Genomic DNA, 14149 nt, shown 5'->3' with positions numbered 1-14149 from the left:
AGAACCCAGTTAAAAACCAAGCCCTCGGGATCGACCGAACGCTTGGTCTGGGGGGCTCGTGATATGGACGAAATATGATCGAACCTGATTCATACTTGGTTTGACCCTCGATCTCGGTCGAGACGAAGGGAATCGACTCGCTTCCGAGCGAGCCGGATCCAGGAGGTAGCTTGCTGATGAAGAAAACTAAATCAGCCACAGGCACGCCCTATCTGACTTATGGATTAGGTTAATTACCCTAATGATGGCAGACACAACTTGGCGGCTGTCACCTATCGCTATTGAAGGGATAATCATCGGATAACCGTGAGGTTATCTCAGGAGTCCTCTATTAGTCCAAACTAGTAGAAGTCTATCGCTCAACGGATCTAACTGTTAGGATCCAACGACTATTCGAAGAAGGCTCAAATGCATCCAACGAAGAAGATTCGAAGGTACATTCTATATAAACCTTACTTACCTACAAGGTGAGGAGGACACCAGATCCATACACACACCTTTGGACGTAAACATTCATATGCTTATGATCTAGATCATATTCTAGTTATTCATTCCTTAGTTCTGTGTGTCTAGCAGAGCCATTTGTGATTAAGTTCATCAACTGACTTAGCCTTCGGAGGTGGACTCCCAACCCCAACGGTCGGGCCACATCTGACGCTTTCGTTTTGCAGGTCATTCCAAGGAGATCTAAGGGCTGAGCAGATTTTGGACGTATCAGTATTGCTTAACTCATAATACATATACCTCATTACCATATATACTAATTTAATTTGAAGAAACTATAAATAATAATTGATCTTTTATATGGAATCATTCAAATTATAGTTATAACTATAGTTACTTATTAAAATATTTATTATATGAAAAATACAACCGATTGCCGTGATGGTCAATGAAATAAAATAATATTAATCACGTGAAATTTTATCAAATGAATTGAAATTCAACTAACATGGGAACCAAAATAATTTTTTTAATTTCACATCACAATGTTCAAATAAGAGAAAATATAAATCATATCATATAGTATCCTATAAAAGTAGATATTTTCATTCGTGGCAAATTCTTCATTGGACAAAATTATCATTTTTCTTTTGCCAAAAAGATTTCTTATATAGTTATTTATTTATTTAATAATTATATGAAAATTGTTCTTTAGAGTAAATTTATCCATTTGTTAATTTTTATTAAACAAAATGTTCCTATTTTCTATTTAAAAAGACTAATCATATAGTTATTAAAAACAAGGTATTCTAACTTCTAAGAGACAAAATTGTTAATTAAAATTTACTTCACAATTAGTTAGACAAGTGAAGTCAAACGTGTTTCCTTGTATTTATTGTTACTAAGATTGATAATAAGGTAAATTATATTTTACATTTTTTTTTTTGGTTCCTTTTACTATATTTTCTAGAATAATTTGAAAAATAGAAAGAAAATAAAAAATAATGTAAAAATCACAAATCAATACATTTAAACTTTATATTATTGAACAAGAGAAGGAAGTCTATCAAAATGAAAATTTTATTTTATTTTAAAAATAGAATGTAAGTTTGTATTTAGTTTAATGCAATTTACAAATTATTCAACTTTATGGCATTCTAGAAAACAGTTAAACTCATCAAATTTATCATGATGTTGGTGAAAATATCGAGTCTTATTTGACTCAAATGATTTATGATGTAATCACATTATTTTAATTTGAATTTGATCTAGATGGACTTTGTTTCCATAGTACATGTTTGAATTGAATATCCATTTGATTATTAACTTTGAAAATATCGACTATAGGTTGAAGTGTTGAACTCATGGGGAATTAAACAATTCACATAGGACACAAAATTTATATTATTGTCAATTTAAAGGGACCACCAGCGGTCTTCTGCATTATTGAATGCAAAAGGAATAACTTTCCGTTTGTGAGTGGCATGAAATTTAGTTGAGCTATCTTTTACATCTTTTATAGGTTTGACCATTTGTCACAATAGCGTTGGGAAGAGATTGTTTTATGTTACAAAGACTTGACAAAATAATATATTCTTTTTATATATGATCAAACATTAGATTAGTGATAGGATCTGATGAGGTACATCTCGGGTGGGTAAATGTTTGTTCTAACAATGAAGGGCATAAGTTTTGGCTTTAGAGAAGATGAAAGCGCTCTCTTTTTCCACAACAAGAAGTTATTATCAATTAGCTTGAAAGTGATGTAGTGGCCTGTAATGGAATAGAAAGGCTAGAGCAAACATTGCTACAGAAGATTAAAAATGACGATGGTGGAAAGAAATAAAGGAGATCAAGTATTTGTCTCTGTGATGGCTTCAAACTTTGGATTCATTTAGTCATTTTAGAATATTAGGTAGCTAAGTTATTTTAAGACTAATGAATCTTACATTTTATAGAACAAATTCTGGGAAACTCAAAACTTAATGTAGCTACTCTACAAAGTCTTGGTTCTTGAATTTTATATTGATATATTGACTATTTAACTTTGTTAGATGCATAGTTTCTAGACTTGAGCAACCAATCTAACTTTGGTTGACTTGTTGGTGCCTCTTCTTTTTTTATAGGTAGAAATATATGTATTTAAACTTAAAACCACGATTATGCTTGCATTCGAGGTATACTTGTTGGTGCTTGATATCTTGATATATAGGCTTGACTTCATGGTTGTCATCTATTAAAATTAAAGGTGTTAGCTCCATACTAAGATCACTTACCAAATCGGATCCATATCAAATTATACAAATAACGATATGAAGGAGTAATGCATTTGTGATATGGTATGATAATAGTATTGGAGTTGATGCCAATGGTATTTAATGATACCATACTATATAACAATTATTGAGTACCACATATAATACAATGTTTAATAGTATTTTAACACTCAACATACACTTTTGATATGTTCGAGGAAAAAACTTAAAAAAAAAAATTCTCCCCTCTCAATCCATTCTACAAAAGATATTGAATTAAAAAATCACAATGTACAATTTGAATTGAAACATGCGCATGAAGAAAATTTTAAATTGAATGCTTAGAAAGCAAATTAATGTAAAAATGTGACATGTATTTAATAGGTGAGAGAAAATAGTTTTTCCTCATTTAACATTCCGAGTTTGAAACTTTATCATCTTATCATAGTAAGAATTTTCAATTGAGTGCTTAGAAGGAAATTTAATGTAAAAACGTGGCATATATTCAATAGGAGAGAAAATGGTATTTTCCTCATTTGACATTACAAGTTTGAAACCTTATCATCTTATCATCTCCATTATAATTTTGTAGTTTTTCAATTTGAATGTCTTATTAGAGTGATATAATCAGCCCTTTGTCCAATGCATTTTGTTAATATTTATAATCATTTAATTGTATATATATATATATATATATATATATATATATATATATATATATATATATATATATATATATATATATATATATATATATATATATATATATATATATATATATATATATATATATATATATATATATATATATACACACTATTATATAAAAGCTTGTACTCCTTTTTTGTCGCAAATCTTTTTCTTGATTATTGTATCCCTTGTTTTTATTTAAATGACATATTTTTTGTATTAATCTTTTTATCATTTTATTCTTTTGTCTTACAAATTGTTGGTACCCTTTGTATTTTTTCTTTCAAATTTATAAAATAAAAATAGAAAAAAGAATTCTTTTGTTTAAATTTTCCAATTTGTAAACATCATAAATGATATTTTGGTCTTATAAAATTTGTAAAATCCTATCTGAAAAGGAAATCAACAAATTTTCTAGAAATAATAAGTCACAACTTTGGAAAAGAAGTTGAATAAAAACATCCAAACTTTTCTATTTTAAAAGTTTTTTCAAATTTTGGAAAAACAATTGTCTACCTATTTTTTAGAAATTATAAATCACAACTTAGGAAAATAAGTTGAATAAAATCTTCTCATAAATTCTATCATTCCCTCAACAATTTTTGTTTCCATTTTTTCTAATATAATCTTTGAGAAAGAATAACCATACATTGAGTGTTATAAATAATATTAATTGTGGATATCCATCACCCCTAAATAGATTATACTTTCAAATGAAGATCTCAACTCCCTCAGGATACAATATTGGTGAAGATCACAGCCATCTCATTATACAATGTTGGCAGTCAATATTTTCATTATATGCACCTTCTATCTTGGGTGGCAATCTATCATTCCATATGAAGATCATCTTATTGTGTGTGAGAATCATATATTTTATTTCTTTGTAGATTTTGATATTACCATATCAGAGAAAATGCTAGTTCCATTATAAATATATCATGACTAACTCAGATGAATTGAACTTATCTTGTCTTTCTTCTTTGTATTCAATATCTCTTTTATTTTATAACATCGAGAAGTTAACTAAAAGAATAAAAGAAATAGAAAAGAAGAAGATAATAATTAGGGAAAAAATATCAAGTCATACAAATTGTAACTTGATTATCTTATTCTTTGTTTTTATTTAGTTTTTTATGTTTTTTATTTAGTTTTTTTAATGTTTTTTATTTAAATTTATAAAATCCAGGTAATTAATAATTACCGTTTAAGAAAAACAAAGATTTCAAAATTTTATGCCTTCCACGATTTTTGTTTTTGTTTTTCAATGAAATTCCAATCCTATTTATTGTTTCCCAATTTAACCCCCCCCAAAAAAAAAAAATCCTCATTGGTGTTTTAGTTCAATTTTCTTTTTTTTTTTTAAAAAAAAAATAATCAATGTGAAGCAGTAGTTGGGAATGGTAAGTCTATTCTCTTCTAGAGAGACAATTGGATATGAATTAATCATGCTATTGTAGATATGGCTATGAAACTTATTCCAGTTGATTGGTTAGAAGAGATTGTACAGTCCAATGTGCAAACTAGTGAGAAGTTGTGGAATGGCAAATTTATGAATTTTCTGCCTGATAATATCTGTCAACAGATTAAAGCATGTGCCCCCCCCCCTTAAGAAGATAATGGCAGTGATAGGTTCATATGGAAGCATTCTCTAGATGAGCGATTCATTGTTCGCATAGCTTATGAAGCTATTTCAAATGAACAAATAATGTTGGCTCCTAATACATACACAGTAGCCATCTGGGATGTGTTTTGGAATCTAAAACTACCGAGTAGATTGTGCTCGTTTGCCTAGCTTGCAAGCAAAGATCGCCTCTTAACGAATGCTAGCAAAAAATATTTGAAACTCCAGGATGAAGATGGATGCAATTTTTGTAGTGCTAGGGTGGAAGACAATATACATGTCTTCCAAGATTGCGATTTTGTTATGGGTATATGGAATCAGTTGGTCCACCCGACTTGTCGAAATTCATTTTACACTTGTGATCGAACCTTTTGGTATGAACTTAACATTTGTGGAGAAGCTTCTAAATGGTATTCAAGATGGGCAGAGAAATTCGCCTGTATGATTTATTTTCCGTGGAACTGGAGGAATAAAGATGTGCATGTTATCGATTATGTCCAACCTGGAAATGGAAAGTTAATAATTGATGATTACTTCACCACAGTAAAGGAAGCATGAGAATCCTACAATGCGAAAGTACAAAAACCACCAAGTATTATAAAGAAGTGTAATTGGTCTAAACCATCGAAGGGTTGGTTTAAATGCAATACTTACGCCTCCATTATCAAACAAGGTCAAATTGCTCAAGTGGGAGGAGTTACTAGAGACCATAGTGGAGCTTTTCGAGGCAGATTCTCAAAAAACGTGCGATGTGATGAAGTTGTAGAAGCTGAAACTTTGGCATTAAAGGAAGGATTGGACATTGCTCTTAATATGGGGGCATGGCCTATTGAAATGGAATCTGACTCCCGCTAGGCTATCCTACTTGGACCAACCCAGGTGGTTTCTAAATCTTTTGTTTACTAATAAAAGAAATATCTTTACTTTTCTTTTGTTTTATTATATTAACTGGAATGACAAACTAGAAAATCTTGCACTAATGACAAACATGTGTACTTTATGCTTTTTTTTTTTCTTTTTTCCCCACTATACATCTCTCTTTGACCAACAATGAAATCATGCAAGACTTACTGCGAAGTTCTTCCACAACTGCAACAATGCATTTCAGGTTAGTTTATGTCCACAAATATATTGAATATGCAAGAGTAACTATTTATAGTAACTGATATGCCTTTTTAATCTTGTTGCAGTGCATTGGCAAGATTATCATGTTCACTTTACAAATAATAGGTTCTAGATGGTAAGATAAGTAATTATTTAGTCATTTTTGAGGTAAGATGATCATATTCACTTACAATTGTATCTTTGTGAATAGTCTTTTGAGATCTACTTGTTTGGATCAACAAAAATTGTGTTCCTTCTTCAGGAGAATATTTATTAAGATTTATTTTTCTTTTATGTCATTCTCTGATCTACCATTATTTTATCACTTTTTATGATTTCTAAATCTTCTAAACCAATTAATCTTAACTTATTGTGATCAATTCAAGGATTCTAGGATGGATTTTGTAGTATTTGATTTGAAAGTATATTCAATGATTTTCCTTTTCCACAAAAAATTGATTTGTATTCACATAAAATCTTTTAATATTGTATGGATCTCACTTGAGATTCTTAATTGAAAAAGAATTTGGTTGCATCATTGAGGGCTCACACTAGAAAGTTAGCAAAACCAACTCATTCAACTTCCTTCAAATTCAGTTTCTTGCATTCCTTGGTTCTTTGCTTCTTCTTGATATTTTTTAATATCATCTGCATGTGTGGTAGTATTGGTTGTTGTAATTATTGTTATTCTTGGTTATTTTCTAATGTAATACACCAATTTCATGATTGTTTAAGGAAGTATCAATTTTCTTGTTGATTGAGCATTTGGATGGACTTATTAAGCCATCCAATCTCCATCACCAAAGACCCATGGCATTCCCAACAAACCCACTTATTACCTTACTTAGAATAGGACATAGCGATTGAAAGAATTTATCTACAAAGAGAGCGGTTTCTTCTATATCTAAGGCTTGCATAAGCTTATTTAGGTTCATGGATTCAACTATTGTAGACATGATGTGATGAAGCTTTCCCTCGTTGATATTTATTTGTTTTTGTTTGATTTGTTTTTCTTGTTTATTTTTATAATTTTCTTCTTCTTTTGATGGTAGGTTTGATTATTTTATTGGTATACTTCTTCAATAAAGAGTTAACAAATTAGGCAAGATGTACATACAACAACTTAAATATTTATGACGGTTAGTGTTTATTTGCTATTATTTGTTGATTATGACCAACATCTATGAATTTTTGTATGAAATTAAAACATTTATTTGTGTCTTAGTGGGATTAGGGAGGGGAGAATGATGGTTAATATTTCAGAGAATTTTTTTTTAACTCTTCAGGATTTCAACAAAAAGCAGATACTTGCTTATTAGATAGCCAACTTGCAGCATTGGATGAGAAATATTGAATAGAGATGACAAAATAGCAATACAAAGTGAATTTCCATAAGGATGGCTGAATCTTCTACCAAACTATGTGCTAAATAGTAATTATTTTTTGATACGGAGAAATTATGATCAAACCGGGTTCATACCTGGTCCGACCCTCGACCCCGGTCGAGACGGAGGGAACCGACTCGTTCCCGAGCGAACCGGATCCGGAAGATGGCTTGCTGAAGACGAAAGCTTATTCGGCTACAAGCGTGCCCTAATCCTACTTATGGATTATGGTAAATACCCTAATGATGGCAGACTCGATTTGACGGCTGCGGATAATCATTATCGAAGGGATAATCATCACATAACCTAAAGGTTATCTCAGGAGTCCTCTACTAGTCCAAACTAGTAGTAGTATATTGCTCAACGGATCTAACTATTGAGATCCAACGACTACCCGAAGAAGGCTCAAGTGCATCCAACGAAGGAGATTTGAAGGTACACTCTATACAAACCTCACTACCATACGAGGTGAGGGGATCGAAAACACACAATCTGAGACTCAGGTTCAGATACATTCTGATAGACTTAAACTATCAGCGTTCTGCTATCTAGATCACCTTTCCCAGTTCTTCGTTCTTTAGCTCTGTGCTTCTAGCAGAGCCGTTTGTGATTAAGTTCATCAACTGACTTAGCCTTCGGAGGTGGACTCCCGACCCCAGCGGTCGGGCCACATCTGACGCTTTCGTTTTGCAGGTCATCACGAGGAGATCTAAGGGCTGAGCAGATTTTGGACGCATCATTTGGCGCCGTTTGTGGGAAACGACTTGAAAAGCCATGGAGACTAGATCAGCAGCCGCTGCACAGCGCAATTCCGGTGTTCAGATCCTTGGAGCGAATAATTCAGATACTCCCCAGGGAAGCCAAAATCCTATCGAGGTAGATGGTGGCCGGGAAGGACGTAATCCTCCTCCTGATACACTCCAAGATCAATTGGATCAGGTAAATATTCAACTCTTGGAGGTGAGTCAAGCACTCCGCCTGCTCACCAGACAAGTGGTTTTACCACAAGAACCTGATCAGCGCGATTCAGGGAGACGTGCATTGGCACGTGATCAGAGATTGGCTGAAGACCGGAATATCGGTCAGAATTTTTGGGAAGGAGACCGAGGACTTAGGAGGATTAATGATCAACCTAGGCGAGACGATCGGTTCGACAGACCGCAAGAGAGTACAACACATTCAAATACAAGGTTGGATACAGGGGTAAGAACTCACTCACCCACTGTCAGAAGAACCGTTCGTGATGATCGAGCAGTTCGCGACGAGCGGAATGCTCAGGATGGACTGGCTGTTCGTGATGATCGAGTAGCACGGGATGATCGTGTTAATCGAGGTCGTGATCATATTGCTGAAGATCACCCGACCCAGATTGGTCAGGAATTGGCCAACATCAATGAGAAATTAGGGCAGTTGGCTAAGGGAAGAATAACTGAGGATATTTACTCAGTCATTCGGAAGACTCCCTTTGCCGAGCCAATTGCGGGATATCAGTTTCCCCGTAACTTCCGTTTACCTACCTTTTCAACATTCGATGGCTCCGGAGATCCAATAGCTCACATCGGCTATTACCAACAGACCATGGCAGTTTCAGGTAATTCTGATGAAATTTTATGCAGGGTTTTTGGTTCATCTCTAACTGGAGCAGCACAAAAGTGGTTTTCAAACCTCCCCTTTGGAAGGATCGTAAACTTTGACGAATTGGCGCGCCAAATCATAGGGCGTTTCCAGAGTGGAATATAGGTCAAGAAAACGGAAGAAACCTTGTTTACTGTCAAACAAGGAAAGAACGAATCAATCAGAGAGTTTCTGAAAATATTCAACAAAGTAACGATGGAGATAGAAAATTTGGATGAGCAAGTAGCCAAAACTGCTCTATTCACAGGACTCACTAATCGGAAACTCCTGGAGTTATTACTACAGGATATGCCTGCGACTTATGCTGAGTTGGTACAGAGATGCCAGAAGTAGGCTGAAGTTATGGAGATTCTAGACGCGCGCCAAGGAGATAATAAAGTCTCCAATAAGGAACAGTAGGCTCCTGAGCGAAGCAGAAGCCAAAGAAAAATGTCCGTGATCGGGTTGGAAAATCTCAGGCTTGGCGCCAAAGGTCCCCCGGTAAAAGTGAGTACACTCCATTGAATGTTCCTCGGGCTGATATTTTAAATATCCTCAAAAGAAAAAATATTTTGAAGTGGCTGCCTAAAATTCTTTTGAAACCCGGAGAGCAGCAGGATCGAGAAAAGTATTGCTGATTCCACAAGGACTATGGTCATTATACTAATGACTGTCGTCATTTGAAAGCTGATATTGAGAGATTAATATCTTAGGGACATCTGTCCAGTTTTGGTTAGCGAAGGAGGGAGGAGCCACGTGAGCCACGTACGGCTGCTCCTAGAAGGGATCGTTCAGTTAGTTCGAAACGATCAAGGGAGGCCCCGAAGTCTAAGAAGGGCAAGGAGGTGATTGAAGCTACTCGGTCACCGATCCTTACCATCTTCGGGGGACCAGAGCCCGAGTCACTCCGGAGTCTGAAAACAAAATCCAAATTTGTTGGAACCGGAGAAATGCTGAAGCGGAAGAAGCTGAATGGTGAAGATTCTCTCACCTTTAGCGAAGAAGACGAAAGAGATGTTTATTTAACTCATGATGATGCCATAATCATCAAGGTAGAGATTGCACGTCGGGAAGTGCATAGAGTTTTGATTGATACAGGGTCTGCAGCTGACCTAATTTCTTACGAAGTGTATCAAAAATTGAAGGTGGTTCAGGACTTGATGAAACCTTCATCCACACATCTATATGGTTTTGTAGGGTCATCTGCAGTGGCGGAAGGATCGGTCTAGTTGGACTTATCTATTGGAAGTTTTCCTAAGGAAACAAGCGTCCAAATCAATTTTTTGGTGGTTCGGGAACTGCCAGCTTATAATATGATCCTCGGGCGACCATCTTTATCCAAGATAGGTGCTATTGTTTCGACAAAGCACCTGAAGATAAAATTCCCGACTGATATGGGAATTGGTCAAGTCTCTTCTGACCAGAAGATTTCTCGGCAGTGTTACGTTGCCTATTTAAAAGACAAGGAGGGCCCGAGGAAGGTAACTGCCCTACCTATAGAAGTTCGAGGCGATTGGGAAGAGGCAGAGATGCAAAGACCCGAACCAGTGGAGAAGTTGGAACAAATCCAGCTGTGTACCGAGGATGAGAAAAAGATTATTTATATCGGGTCTGAACAGCAAAAGGAATTTAAAGATGAGTTGAAGTTATTTCTTCAACAGCTGGAGGTCTGCTGAGGACATGCCAGGAATCGATCGGGCCGTCGTGGAGCACAAACTCTGGATAAATCCTAAGGCGAAACCAGTGATACAAAAAAGAAGAAATTTCTCCATTGAAAAATATGAAGCCGTTCGTAGTGAAGTTGAAAAACTCAAGAATTCTGGTTTCATAGAACCAATTGAATGCCCAACTTGGTTGGCCAACGTGGTAATGGTAAAAAAGGCGAATGGGAAGTGGAGGATGTGTACAGACTACACAAATCTTAACAAGGCTTGCCCCAAAGATTGCTATCCGTTGCCTCGGATTGACCTCTTGATAGATGTGACTGCAGGATATGAAACTTTAAGTTTCATGGATGCCTACTCAGGGTATAATCAGATCCTTATGAATAAGGAGGATGAGAAGTTTACGGCTTTCATGACTGATCGTGAAAGCTATTATTATAAGGTCATGCCTTTTGGATTGAAGAACGCAGGAGCAACATATCAGAGGGCCGTCAACAAGATCTTCAAAGAGCTGATAGGAAAGAATGTTGAAGCTTTTGTTGACGACATGCTAGTGAAAAGCTTTACAAAAGCAAATCATATTGCGGATTTAATTGAGGTATTCTCAGTACTGCGAAAATATCAAATGAAGCTAAACCTAGAAAAGTGTGCCTTTGGAGTCTCCTAGGGCAAATTTTTGGGCTTCATGGTATCCCAAGAGGGAATTGAGGCTAATCCTGCCAAAATACAAGCTCTGGTTGATATGGAGGCTCCCAAAACTGTTCGTGATGTGCAGTGTTTAACAGGGAGAGTTGTTGTGTTGAATCGATTCATCTCTAAGTCTGGAGAAAAATGTTTGCCTTTCTTCAAGGCACTTAAAGACCTGAAGGGCAGTAAGGAAGCAAAATGGACTGAAGAGTGCCAGAAAGCTTTCGAGGAGTTAAAAGAAGCACTTGGACAACCACCGATTTTGTCCAGACCAGAGAAGGGGGAAATATTACAGCTATATCTAGCGACGTCCCTTTCAGCGGTCAGTGCAGTACTTGTTTGTGAAAAAGATAAAAAACAGTGGCCGATTTACTATGTAAGCCACGTGTTGCTAGATGCGGAGACAAGATATTCACAGATTGAGAAGCAGGCTCTAGCTCTCATGATGGCCGCCAGGAAGCTAAGGCCATATTTTCAGGCTCATCCAATTGAGGTATTTACAACTTTTCCTCTTAGTAAAGTTCTTAATAAACCTGATTTGTCTGGAAGGATGGTGTCCTGGTCAGTTGAACTCAGTGAGTTCCAAGTAAGCTTTAAGCCCAGAACTGCAATTAAGGCTCAAGCATTAGCCGATTTTGTAGTAGAAACTACTGCACCGGTGGAATCCACCATCGAGGATCCCATTATACCAACCGCTTGGGAGGTATATGTGGATGGTTCGAGTAATAAAGATGGAGCAGGAGCTGGAATTCTATTAAAAAGTCCAGCAGGATTTATTATTCGATATGCTTTGAGATTTGCATTTGAAGCAAGTAATAACGAAGCAGAATATGAGGCTCTGATAGCTGGACTTCGGTTGTTAAAAGCATTGTCTATTACAGATGTTACTATTTATAGTGACTCTCAACTTATAGTCAACCAAGTCCAGGGGGAGTATGGTATTAAAGAACCACGTTTGCAGAAATATCAAGAGATAGTGCAGGCATTTCAAAACCAATTTCGAATTTGAAGATATCTCAGATTTCGAGGAATGAAAATTCAGTGGCAGATGAGCTATCCTGACTAGCCAATGCCAAAGAAAAGAATTTAGACCCTTCGGTCTATATTGAAGAGATAACTTTTCCAAGTTATCATGAGAAAGAAATTTCTTATATTGAAGCAGAACGTTGCTTTGGATGGATCCGATAATCGAGTATCTAAGAGATGACAAATTACCTGAGGATCCCAAAGAGGCAAAGTTGATCAAGATTCGATCAGCTAGATTTGTCATTCAGAATGGGAGACTATACAAAAGATCTTATTCTGGACCCCTTATGAGATGTATAGGCCCCGAAGGAGCAAAATCAGCTTTGGCTGAGGTTCATGAAAGAATTTGTGGAGCTCACATGGGTGGACGAGCCTTGGCTCACAAAATTCTGAGACTTGGGTTATATTGGCCTAAGGTCCAAGAAGCTGCTATGGAATATGTTCGTCGGTGTGGTAACTATCAAATTCACGCTACAGTATCGAAGCGCCCGGCGGAAACCATGACTTCAATTCTAGATCCCATTCCCTTTGCGATGTGGGGAATTGATTACTTCACAAAATGGGTTGAAGCCAGCGCACTGGCAGCAATTACTGAGAAAAAAGTGGAGAAATTCGTGCTTGAATCAATCATATATCGCTTTGGGATTCCAAAGATTATCGTCATCGACCATGGTACTCGGTTCGATTGTCCGCAATTTGAGCAATTTTGCGGAACATATATGATCGAGCATCGTATGTCCTCGGTGGCATACCCCCGAGCAATGGACAGGTAGAGGTTACTAACCGAACGCTACTGGAAGGAATAAAGAGAAGACTCGAAGCTGATAAAGCTTCTTGGGTCGAAGAACTTCATAATGTACTGTGGGCTTATAGAACTACGGTTCGAACGTCCACAGGAGAAACTCCATTCAGGTTGGCATATGGATCCGAAGCATTGGCACCAGTGGAGATAATGGCGGGGACATTACGGGATCGTGAGTTCGAGGAAAAAGCAAATGAACAAGGACTGCTTGATAGTCTTGATCTGTTGGACGAAGTTCGGGCAAAAGCAATAGCACGAACTCAACATTATCAAAGAAGGATAGCGTCTCATTATAATACTCGAGTGAAGAATCGTCGGTACTTAGCCGGAGATTTGGTGTTGAGAAACACCCTAGCTTCCGACCCACGTCACCAAAGAAAATTGGACCCTTCCTGGGAAGGACCTTATATGGTTGTGAAACCGGTCGGTTCAGGAGCTTACAGGCTGAAGAACATCAACACCCAGAAAGAGTTGGATCGTTCGTGGAATGCTAGGCATCTCAAAATGTTTTATCCTTGATGATGATTTCAATTTTGTTCACGATGTAATCATTTTCAACTCAATCAATGCAATTTTTGGCTTTCAACAAACTATCTTTTGATTGGGGAGCATCATACACCACATTCAAGAACAAGATCCAACTATAAGGCATCGGATGAAAATTCGTGTGGGTCCTTCAACACTTATTGTATTTCTCCGGAAATCCTTAAGTAAAGGCATCGGTTTAAAACCCGAGTGAGTTCCTTCTCAGACTTATTGTATTTCTCAGGAAATCCTTAAGTAAAGGCATCGGTTTAAAACCCGAGTGAGTTTCTTCTCAGACTTATTGTATTTCTCAGGAAATCCTTAAGTAA

Source organism: Hakea prostrata, unplaced genomic scaffold (genome assembly GCF_041222555.1).
Source record: "Hakea prostrata isolate BN-2017 unplaced genomic scaffold, UWA_Hpros_2 contig_77, whole genome shotgun sequence".
NCBI classification, from domain to species: domain Eukaryota; kingdom Viridiplantae; phylum Streptophyta; class Magnoliopsida; order Proteales; family Proteaceae; genus Hakea; species Hakea prostrata.
Note: the sequence above shows the minus strand (reverse complement) of the source record.